The sequence below is a fragment of the Euleptes europaea genome, chromosome 1 (assembly GCF_029931775.1).
Source record: "Euleptes europaea isolate rEulEur1 chromosome 1, rEulEur1.hap1, whole genome shotgun sequence".
NCBI classification, from domain to species: domain Eukaryota; kingdom Metazoa; phylum Chordata; class Lepidosauria; order Squamata; family Sphaerodactylidae; genus Euleptes; species Euleptes europaea.
In genome coordinates, this window is record NC_079312.1 from 174582948 (window position 1) to 174594235 (window position 11288).

Below are 11288 nucleotides of genomic sequence, written 5' to 3' on the forward strand. Positions count from 1 at the left end.
GTGTCAGACAATTGTTCTCTGGCCCTGGACCGTTGGGGTTTGGGGAGAGGTGAACAGGAAGTTAGTCATTTTGTCCCAAAACTTAGCAGTGTTGTTCTATTGCGGTATCGGGGTGCAATTGCACGCGTGCACGGGGGGTGGTGGGTCCTTCTCATTCTCCCTCTGCAATTCATAGAATCATAGAGTTGGAAGGGACCGCCAGGGTCATCTAGTCCGACTCCCTGTACAATGCAGGAAATTTACAACTACCTCCCCCTCACACACCCCGTGATCCCTACTCCATGCCCAGAAGATGCCCAAGATGCCCTCCCTCTCATGAACTGCCTAAGTTCATAGAATCAGCATTGCTGACAGTTGGCCATCTAGCCTCTGTTTAAAAACCTCCAGGGAAGGAGAGCTCACCACCTCCCAAGGAAGCCTGTTCCACTGAGGAACTACTCTAACTGTTAGAAATTTTTTCCTAATGTCTACACGGAAACGTGTTTGATTTAATTTCAACCCGTTGGTTCTGGCCTGACCTTCTGGGGCAACAGAAAACAACTCGGCACCATCCTCTATATGACAGCCCTTCAAGTACTTGAAGATGGGTATCATATCCCCTCTCAGTCTTCTCCTCTTCAGGCTAAACATAAAATTCTTTATGGACTTTCTGAGTGTGAAGCATAACAGCTTACTTAAGGTAAAGATAGTCCCCTGTGCAAGCAGCGCGTCATTACTGACCCATGAGATGACATCACATCCCGACATTTACTAGGCAGACTATGTTTACAGGGAGGTTTGCCATTGCCTTCCCCAGTCATCTACACTTTACCCCAGCAAGCCGGGTACTCATTTTACCGACCTCAGAAGGATAGAAGGCTGAGCCAACCTTGAGCCGGCTACCTGAACCCAAATTCCGTCTGGATCAAATTCAGGTCGTGAGCAGAGCTTTTGACTGCAGTACTGCAGCTTATCCCGCTGCGCTCTTTGTAACAGCTTACTTAGTAAAAGAATATTTTAGGGTGTTGTCAGAGAACCATGAATAAGCACGCAGCAGGTAGCTTCCAGTTCGGTCTGGAAAAAGTTACAGAAACTTATTGCGAGGGCAAAACCCTGGGGGGAAAAAACCTCTGCAGGCTGCTGCCTTTTTGCTATTGAGGGAACTTCTGTGATGCAATGGAATGTTCCTAAAAGCATTGTCTGTGCCAGAGATGGGGGGAGCCTCTACTTGGCATGCAGAAGGTCCCAGCTTCAATCCCCGGCATCTCCAGTGAAAGGGACCAGGCAAGTAGGTGATGTGAAAGACCTCCACCTGAGACCGTGGAGAGCCACTGCCGGTCCTAGTAGACAATACTGACTTTGATGGACCGAGGGTCTGATTCAGTATGAGGCAGCTTCATGTGTTCATGAGAGGTCACTATGGAGAGATAGAAGATGGGGTGAAAAGAGATCGTAGTTGTGATTTGCTGAGAGGGGGGGGGGGCTTGTCTTGGCAGAGGGTTATCTGTCATAGGGGTTCTCAGTGTCATTTTCCTGTCTCTTCAGGGCAAGAGCACAGTTTGCAAAAGCACATGGTGCGCATCTTGCTTGCTTGCTCTTCTTTACCTCCTGCTTCCGCGGGGATAAGGCTAGCAACTGTACCCTCGAGCCCTGATCTATCTTTTGAGCATGTCAACAAATTAAAGTTGGATATGGATTCACGGGGTGGTGAGCCAAGGATAAATGCGCGGACATGTTGACGGTCGAAAATCCCACCAGCTCCAATCAGTTTTTAAAAACCTGAAATGGACTCAGACGCAGTTACCAAGTATGACCACCTGAGGGTGCTTTTGAGGCCCAAAAGAGACCCTGGCAGGCGTGAAGCTAACTCACAGCTCAATGCTCAAACACACAGTTTAATGCTACTTTATTGATACTCAAACACAGGTAAAACAATATGAAATTCCCCTCCAGTTTTGAGGCTGAGCAAGCCCCACGGAGAAAGGACACTTTTTTTTTTTGCCTGTAGACCAAAAAGGTCACCTCCGTCTCTTCCTCTCTCAGTGACTCATTAGGTTTAAAGCACACTAGGTCAAGCCGCAGTTTCCCCTTTCCTGCACCTTACTGGGAAGTAACATCTAGATGGGCAGCAGAGAAATCAGAACCGAAAGTGCCTCAGTCATTTCAGCCTTGCTCTCTGCAATCCCTCTGCTCTTGTGGGGTGAAGAGCTTTCCTGCTTTTTCAGTAGTGAGAGCCTGTTTGGGGTTTTCTCATCTCACTGCGGCTGTGGAGTCACCTGCAATATGAGTAGGGTTGCCAGGTCCCTCTTTGCCACCAGCGGGAGGTTTTTGGGGTGGAGCCTCAGGAGGGCAGGGTTTGAGGAGGGGAGAGACTTCAATGCCCTAGAGTCCAATGGCCAAAGAGGCCGTTTTATCCAGGGGAACTGATCTCTATCAGCTGGAGATCAGTTGTAATTACAGGAGATCTCCAGCTAGTACCTGGAGGTTATGGGAACAACAGCACGAGGCTCATCTATTTACAATGTTAAACATACATTACGAAAAATAATGCAAGGAATGGAAATTGTCAATCCAAATATATTTAGGCATGTGGGGTAACGTGTCCTTTATCTTTAATTAATTTCTACAATTTTCCCTTGGGATTTTTTTGGGTTATTAACAGATTTGGATCGATAATTTCCATTCCTTGCATTATTTTTCATAATGTATATTTAACATTGTAAATATCTGAGCCTCATGCTGTTGTTCCCATAGTCTTCACTATTCCAGCATAGGTGTTTGTTCCCTTAAGTACCTGGAGGTTGGCAACTCGAGCACGGTTTGGGGACGGACGTCAATGCCGTAGAGTCCAATTGCCAAAGCGGCCATTTTCTCCAGGTGAACTTCCCTCTATCGGCTGGAGATCAGTTGTAAACGCAGGAGATCTCTAGCTATTACCGGCAGGTTGGCAACCCTATGTCTGCCTGTGTCCCGACTCCCTATAGAGCCGGGGCTACCTGGGGTAAGCAAGACTGACTCTTGATAGACCAAGGGTCTGATTCAGTAGAAGGCATCTTCACGTGTTTAGGATTGTGGGAGGAAACTGAAGGAAGGCCCTGAGTAAGGAGAAGGAAGAGGGAAGGCAGCTACGATAGGAAAGGGGAAAGGGCTGCCAGGTGGAATTCTGGGGTCTGGATACAGGAAGTAAAGGCTACATGGACGCAGAGCGGCTCTTCCTGGTCAAAAGCACAGATCCTCAGTTGCTGGGGGAGGGGTTCTGGTCTTCTGTCTCCTGGCTGCTCCGCTGGGGAGATGTTTCTCCACTGAGTCTTGCTGAAGGCCCTGCAGAGTTGGGGGTCCATGCACAAAACCTCTGTGAGTGGGGAGAACAGGGAGTCCCCTGGTTCCTCTGCTTTGGCGGGGAAATCTGCTGGGAGATGGAGAGAGTGTTGGTTAGCAAGGACTTGGAAAAGCTTCCGATAGTACCATTTCGGCGTGGCGTAGTGGTTAAGAGCGGCGGACTCTAATCTGGAGAACTGGGTTTGTTTCCCTGTTCCTCCCCATGAAGTCTGCTGGGTGACCTTGGGCCAGTCACAGTTCTCTCTGAACTCTCTCAACCCCACCTACCTCACAAGGTGTCTGTTGTGGGGAGGGGAAGGGAAGTCAATTGTAAGCCACTTTGAGACTCCTTAAAGGTAGAGAAAAAGCGGGGTATAAAAACCAACTCTTTCTTCTTCTATCCCGATCTTGATAGCCCAGGCTAGCCTGATCTCATCGGATCTTGAAAGCTAAGCAGGGTTGAGCCTGGTAAATATTTGGATGGGAGACCACCAAGGAATATCAGGGTCGTGACACGGAGGCAGTCAATGGCCAACCACATTTGAAGATCTCTTGCCTTGAAAACCCCACCAGAAAACCCCAAATCAGATGTGATTTGATGAGGGTCGGGGGAAAGAGAGTCAATCTTCAGTAATGACACAGACAGTAAATTGCATGGAGAAAAGGTGCCTGAGTGATGTAAACGGCACATGGAAGGGGTGTGTGCTATTGCTCAAAGCCCCCCGCATTTAAAAAAGTGTCCCCTCACATAAAAGTTAGCATGTCCATGGAGAAATGTTAGTCACACTCTCCGTTATCCTGATAGCTTTCTATGGGCAGGTATATCGGTTTCCTGGGGGAACATTCAAACACGGGAATCTCACCCTTGAGGTCTGAAGGCTAAGACAGGTTTTGCCATGTGATTTGCCAACTGTGGAGAAGACAAACCCCAAGAGTGACGGTTGCCAGATGCTCTTAAACAACAGACGTTCACTCAAATAGGAGGATATTTTGCTTCCGCACTGTCTGCCCTCACCATTCAGCTAACTCCCTGTTAATCTGGCCCCGTTCAGGGGTACAAAAGGAAAGTATTTTAGTGGGGGAGTGAAGGCAGGATTAAACTGTGAGTGCTTAAGCACAAGCAAGGCCAAGTTACTCCACTATAGGCAAGATATACTGTAGATGTATGGTGGGGGGAGGAGAAGAAAGGTATTGGCATTAAGTAGAAAGGGTGAATTCTGGGGCTTCAGGATAGCACTACCCTGACCTGGATGGCCCAGGCATGCCCAGTCTCAGTAAATGTCGGAAGATGAGAGGGGTCAGCTCTCGTTAGCACTTGGATGGGAGACCACCAAGGAAGGCCAGGGTCAATACGCAGAAGACAGCAATGGCAAACCACCTCTATGGGTCTCTTGACTGGATCTGGATGACCCAGGCTAGCCACATCTCATCAGATCAATGTGCATTTGCGCACAGTGTACAGTTAGCCCCTGAGGTCGAGGTGATTCAGGGAAGGAGTTTCGTTTTTAAAAAAGAAATCTGGCTCGAGAAGGAAGAGGCTCTCTGAACAGAGAAGGGAAAGATGTTTCTGGAGGAAGCAGCATCATGGCGGAGACCGCAGAGGCAGAAGTGAGAGAAGAATTAGAGCAGAGGTGCGTTGTAGACTTAACCCTGGTTTCACAGCCATCCCCGCTTCCCTGCAACTCTGGGCCCTGCAACGCTGCGGGAGGGAGACAAGGGACTTGTAAGAGAAAATAAACAGCTCCCTCCTAGGGTTGCCAACCTCCAGGTGGCAGCTGGAGATTCCCCACTATTACAACTCATCTCCAGGCGACAGAGAAAATTTTACGTGGAGAAAATGGCAGCTTTGGAAGTTGGACTCTATGGCATTATACCCCACTGAAGCCCCTCCCATTCCCAAACCCTGCCCTTCTGTGGCTCCACCCCCACATTTTCCAGGTATTTCCCAACCCAGAGCTGGCAACCATACTTCCTCCCCAAACTACAATCCCCAGGAGGAAGATAGCCATGAGACTTTTGCTGCTTACAGACATCCCTGAAAAAGAAGACTGGGCTGTGGCTCACTGGTAAGAGCATCTGCTTGGCATGCAAAAGGTCCCAGGTTCAATCCCCGGCATCTCCAGTTAAAGGGACTAGGCAAGTAGGGGATGGGAAAGACCTCTGCCTGAGACCCTGGAGAGCGGCTGCCAGTCTGAGTAGACAATACTGACTTTGATGGACCGAGGGTCTGATTCAGTATAAGGCAGCTTCATAAGACTTGTCCCCCCGTGAGTGCACTTCCTTTTTAATGCATGGCTGTAGCATGTTAGCTAATCGAATGCTGGTAAATGCTGCAAGGAAAGGCTGGCAGTTCGGGCACTGCCTCCTGCCGCGGAGCCTTTCCACAGCTGGCTGCCCAAGGCGACAGAGGGTTGCACTGCTCCCATCTGAGGCACTTTGCTGCATAGGGCTTTTATCCCCAGCGGCGGCAGGCAGAGGACAGGACAAAGCAGGGCATCTTCTTTGCGGGGCACTTGCCTGCTGCTTCCTGCTGCCACCACTGGGAATGAAAGCCCCAGTTACCAACTGCTTGAGATGGATGCAGCCCCATCCCGGCGGACGGCAACTAAGGACTTCCTCACCCCCCACCCCCGGCAGAAGGAGCAATTGGCAGGATGAACACAGCAAGCTGCTTCATACAAGCCCTGAGCAGATGATCTGACCATGCTTTGACTCACTGGGCGGGCAGGGATGGAGAGGGGGTATAGAATTATAGAGTTGGAAGGGACAACCAGGGTCATCTAGTCCAACCTCCTGCACAATGCAGGAAATTCACAACTACCTCTCCCCCCAGACACCCCCAGTGACCCCCTACTCCATGCCCAGAAGATGGCTGAGGTGCCCTCCCTTTCATGATCTGCCTAAGGTCATAGAATCAGCATTGCTGACAGATGGCCATCCAGCCTCTGCTTAAAAACCTCCAGGGAAGGACAGCTCACCACCTCCCGAGGAAGGCCTGTTCCACTGAGGAACCGCTCTAACTGTTAGAAAATTCTTTCTAATATCTGGACAGAAACTCTTTTGATTTAATTTCAACCCGTTGGTTCTGGTCCAACCTTCTGGGGCAACAGAAAACAACTCGGCACCATCCTCTACATGACAGCCCTTCAAGTACTTGAAGATGGGTATCATATCCCCTCTCAGTCTTCTCCTCTTCAGGCTAAACATAAAATTCTTTATGGACTTTCTGAGTGTGCAGCTTAACAGCTTACTTAAGGTAAAGATAGTCCCCTGTGCAAGCAGCGCGTCATTACTGACCCATGGGATGACATCACATCCCGACATTTACTAGGCAGACTATGTTTACAGGGAGGTTTGCCATTGCCTTCCCCAGTCATCTACACTTTACCCCAGCAAGCCGGGTACTCATTTTACCGACCTCGGAAGGATGGAAGGCTGAGCCAACCTTGAGCCGACTAACTGAACCCAAATTCCATCGGGATCGAACTCAGGTCGTGAGCAGAGCTTGGACTGCAGTACTGCAGCTTACCACGCTGCGCTCTTTGTAACAGCTTACTTAGCAAATGAATATTTTAGGGTGTTGTCGGAGAACCATGATTAAGCACGCAGCAGGTAGCTTCCAGTCCGTTCTTTAAAAAGTTACAGGAACTTACTGAGACGGCAAAACCCTGGAAAAAAACAAACCTCTGCAGGCTGCTGCCTTTTTGCTATTGGGGGAACTGCTGTGATGCAATGGAATGTTCCTAAAAGCATTGTCTGTGCCAGAGATGGGGGGAGGGGCCGTGGCTCAGTGGTGGAGCCTCTGCTTGGCATGCAGAAGGTCCCAGGTTCAATCCCCGGCATCTCCAGTTAAAGGGACTAGGCAAGTAGGGGATGGGAAAGACCTCCGCCTGAGATCCTGGAGAGCCGCTGCCGGTCTGAGTAGACAATACTGACTTTGATGGACCGAGGGTCTGATTCAGTATGAGGCAGCTTCATGTGTTCATGAGAGGTCACTATGGAGAGATAGAAGATGGGGTGAAAAGAGATCGTAGTTGTGGTTATTTGCTGAGGGGGGGGGGCTTGTCTTGGCAGAGGGTTATCTGTCATAGGGTTCTCAGTGTCATTTTCCTGTCTCTTCAGGGCAAGCGCACAGGGTTTGCAAAAGCACATGGTGCGCATCTTGCTTGCTTGCTCTTCTTTACCTCCTGCTTCCGCGGGGATAAGGCTAGCAACTGTACCCTCGAGCCCTGATCTACCTTTTGAGCATGTCAACAAATTAAAGTTGGATATGGATTCACGGGGTGGTGAGCCAAGGATAAATGCGCGGACGTGTCGACGGGCCGAAAATCCCACCCGCTCCAATGCTGGCAATGAGTTTTTAAAACCCTGAAATGGACTCAGACGCAGTTACCAAGTATGACCACCTGAGGGTGCTTTTGAGGCCCAAAAGAGACCCTGGCAGGCGTGAAGCTAACTCACAGCTCAATGCTCAAACACACAGTTTAATGCTACTTTATTGATACTCAAACACAGGTAAAACAATATGAAATTCCCCTCCAGTTTTGAGGCTGAACAAGCCCCATGGAGAAAGGACACTTTTTTTTTTGCCTGTAGACCAAAAAGGTCACCTCCGTCTCTTCCTCTCTCAGTGACTCATTAGGTTTAAAGCACACTAGGTCAAGCCGCAGTTTCCCCTTTCCTGCACCTTACTGGGAAGTAACATCTAGATGGGCAGCAGAGAAATCAGAACCGAAAGTGCCTCAGTCATTTCAGCCTCGCTCTCTGCAATCCCTCTGTTCTTGTGGGGTGAAGAGCTTTCCTGCTTTTTCAGTAGTGAGAGCCTGTTTGGGGTTTTCTCATCTCACTGCGGCTATGGAGTCACCTGCAATATGAGTAGGGTTGCCAGGTCCCTCTTTGCCACCAGCGGGAGGTTTTTGGGGTGGAGCCTCAGGAGGGCAGGGTTTGAGGAGGGGAGGGACTTCAATGCCCTAGAGTCCAATGGCCAAAGAGGCCATTTTATCCAGGGGAACTGATCTCTATCAGCTGGAGATCAGTTGTAATTGCAGATCTCCAGCTAGTACCTTGAGGTTATGGGAACAACAGCACGAGGCTCATCTATTTACAATGTTAAACATACATTACGAAAAATAATGCAAGGAATGGAAATTATCAATCCAAATATATTTAGGCATGTGGGGTAACGTGTCCTTTATCTTTAATTAATTTCTACAATTTTCCCTTGGGATTTTTTTGGGTTATAAACAGATTTGGATCGATAATTTCCATTCCTTGCATTATTTTTCATAATGTATATTTAACATTGTAAATAGATGAGCCTCGTGCTGTTGTTCCCATAGTCTTCACTATTCCAGCATAGGTGTTTGTTCCCTTAAGTACCTGGAGGTTGGCAACTCGAGCACGGTTTGGGGACGGACGTCAATGCCGTAGAGTCCAATTGCCAAAGCGGCCATTTTCTCCAGGTGAACTTCCCTCTATCGGCTGGAGATCAGTTGTAAACGCAGGAGATCTCTAGCTATTACCGGCAGGTTGGCAACCCTATGTCTGCCTGTGTCCCGACTCCCTATAGAGCAGGGGCTACCTGGGGTAAGCAAGACTGACCCTTGATAGACCAAGGGTCTGATTCAGTAGAAGGCATCTTCACGTGTTTAGGATTGTGGGAGGAAACTGAAGGAAGGCCCTGAGTAAGGAGAAGGAAAAGGGAAGGCAGCTACGATAGGAAAGGGGAAAGGGCTGCCAGGTGGAATTCTGGGGTCCGGATACAGGAAGTAAAGGCTACATGGACGCAGAGCGGCTCTTCCTGGTCAAGAGCACAGATCCTCAATTGCTGGGGGAGGGGTTCTGGTCTTCTGTCTCCTGGCTGCTCCGCTGGGGAGATGTTTCTCCACTGAGTCTTGCTGAAGGCCCTGCAGAGTTGGGGGTCCATGCACAAAACCTCTGTGAGTGGGGAGAACAGGGAGTCCCCTGGTTCCTCTGCTTTGGCGGGGAAATCTGCTGGGAGATGGAGAGAGTGTTAGTTAGCAAGGACTTGGAAAAGCTTCTGATAGTACCATTTCGGTGTGGCGTAGTGGTTAAGAGCGGCGGACTCTAATCTGGAGAACTGGGTTTGTTTCCCTGTTCCTCCCCATGAAGTCTGCTGGGTGACCTTGGGCCAGTCACAGTTCTCTCTGAACTCTCTCAACCCCACCTACCTCACAAGGTGTCTGTTGTGGGGAGGGGAAGGGAAGTCAATTGTAAGCCACTTTGAGACTCCTTAAAGGTAGAGAAAAAGCGGGGTATAAAAACCAACTCTTTCTTCTTCTATCCCGATCTTGATAGCCCAGGCTAGCCTGATCTCATCGGATCTTGAAAGCTAAGCAGGGTTGAGCCTGGTAAATATTTGGATGGGAGACCACCAAGGAATATCAGGGTCGTGACACGGAGGCAGTCAATGGCCAACCACATTTGAAGATCTCTTGCCTTGAAAACCCCATCAGAAAACCCCAAATCAGATGTGATTTGATGAGGGTCGGGGGAAAGAGAGTCAATCTTCAGTAATGACACAGACAGTAAATTGCATGGAGAAAAGGTGCCTGAGTGATGTAAACGGCACATGGAAGGGGTGTGTGCTATTGCTTAAAGCCCCCCGCATTTAAAAAAGTGTCCCCTCACATAAAATTTAGCATGTTCATGGAGAAATGTTAGTCACACTCTCCGGTATCCTGATAGCTTTCTATGGGCAGGTATATCGGTTTCCTGGGGGAACATTCAAACACGGGAATCTCACCCTTGAGGTCTGAAGGCTAAGACAGGTTTTGCCATGTGATTTGCCAACTGTGGAGAAGACAAATCCCAAGAGTGACGGTTGCCAGATGCTCTTAAACAACAGACGTTCACTCAAATAGGAGGATATTTTGCTTCCGCACTGTCTGCCCTCACCATTCAGCTAACTCCCTGTTAATCTGGCCCCGTTCAGGGGTACAAAAGGAAAGTATTTTAGTGGGGAAGTGAAGGCAGGATTAAACTGTGAGTGCTTAAGCACAAGCAAGGCCAAGTTACTCCACTATAGGCAAGATATACTGTAGATGTATGGTGGGGGGAGGAGAAGAAAGGTATTGGCATTAAGTAGAAAGGGTGAATTCTGGGGCTTCAGGATAGCACTACCCTGACCTGGATGGCCCAGGCATGCCCAGTCTCAGTAAATGTCAGAAGATGAGAGGGGTCAGCTCTCGTTAGCACTTGGATGGGAGACCACCAAGGAAGGCCAGGGTCAATATGCAGAAGAAGGCAATGGCAAACCACCTTTATGGGTCTCTTGACTGGATCTGGATGACCCAGGCTAGCCACATCTCATCAGATCAATGTGCATTTGCGCACAGTGTACAGTTAGCCCCTGAGGTCGAGGTGATTCAGGGAAGGATTTTCGTTTTTAAAAAATAAATCTGGCTCGAGAAGGAAGAGGTTCTCTGAACAGAGAAGGGAAAGATGTTTCTGGAGGAAGCAGCATCATGGTGGAGACCGCAGAGGCGGAAGTGAGAGAAGAATTAGAGCAGAGGTGCGTTGTACACTTAACCCTGGTCTCACAGCCATCCCCGCTTCCCTGCAACTCTGGGCCCTGCAACGCTGCGGGAGGGAGACAAGGGACTTGTAAGAGAAAATCAACAGCTCCCTCCTAGGGTTGCCAACCTCCAGGTGGCAGCTGGAGATTCCCCACTATTACAACTCATCTCCAGGCGACAGAGAAAATTTTCCCTGGAGAAAATGGCAGCTTTGGAAGTTGGACTCTATGGCATTATACCCCACTGAAGCCCCTCCCATCCCCAAACCCTGCCCTTCTGTGGCTCCACCCCCACATTTTTCCAGGTATTTCCCAACCCAGAACTGGCAACCATACTTCCTCCCCAAACTACAATCCCCAGGAGGAAGATAGCCATGAGACTTTTGCTGCTTACAGACATCCCTGAAAAAGAAGACTGGGCTGTGGCTCACTGGTAAGAGCATCTGCTTGGCAT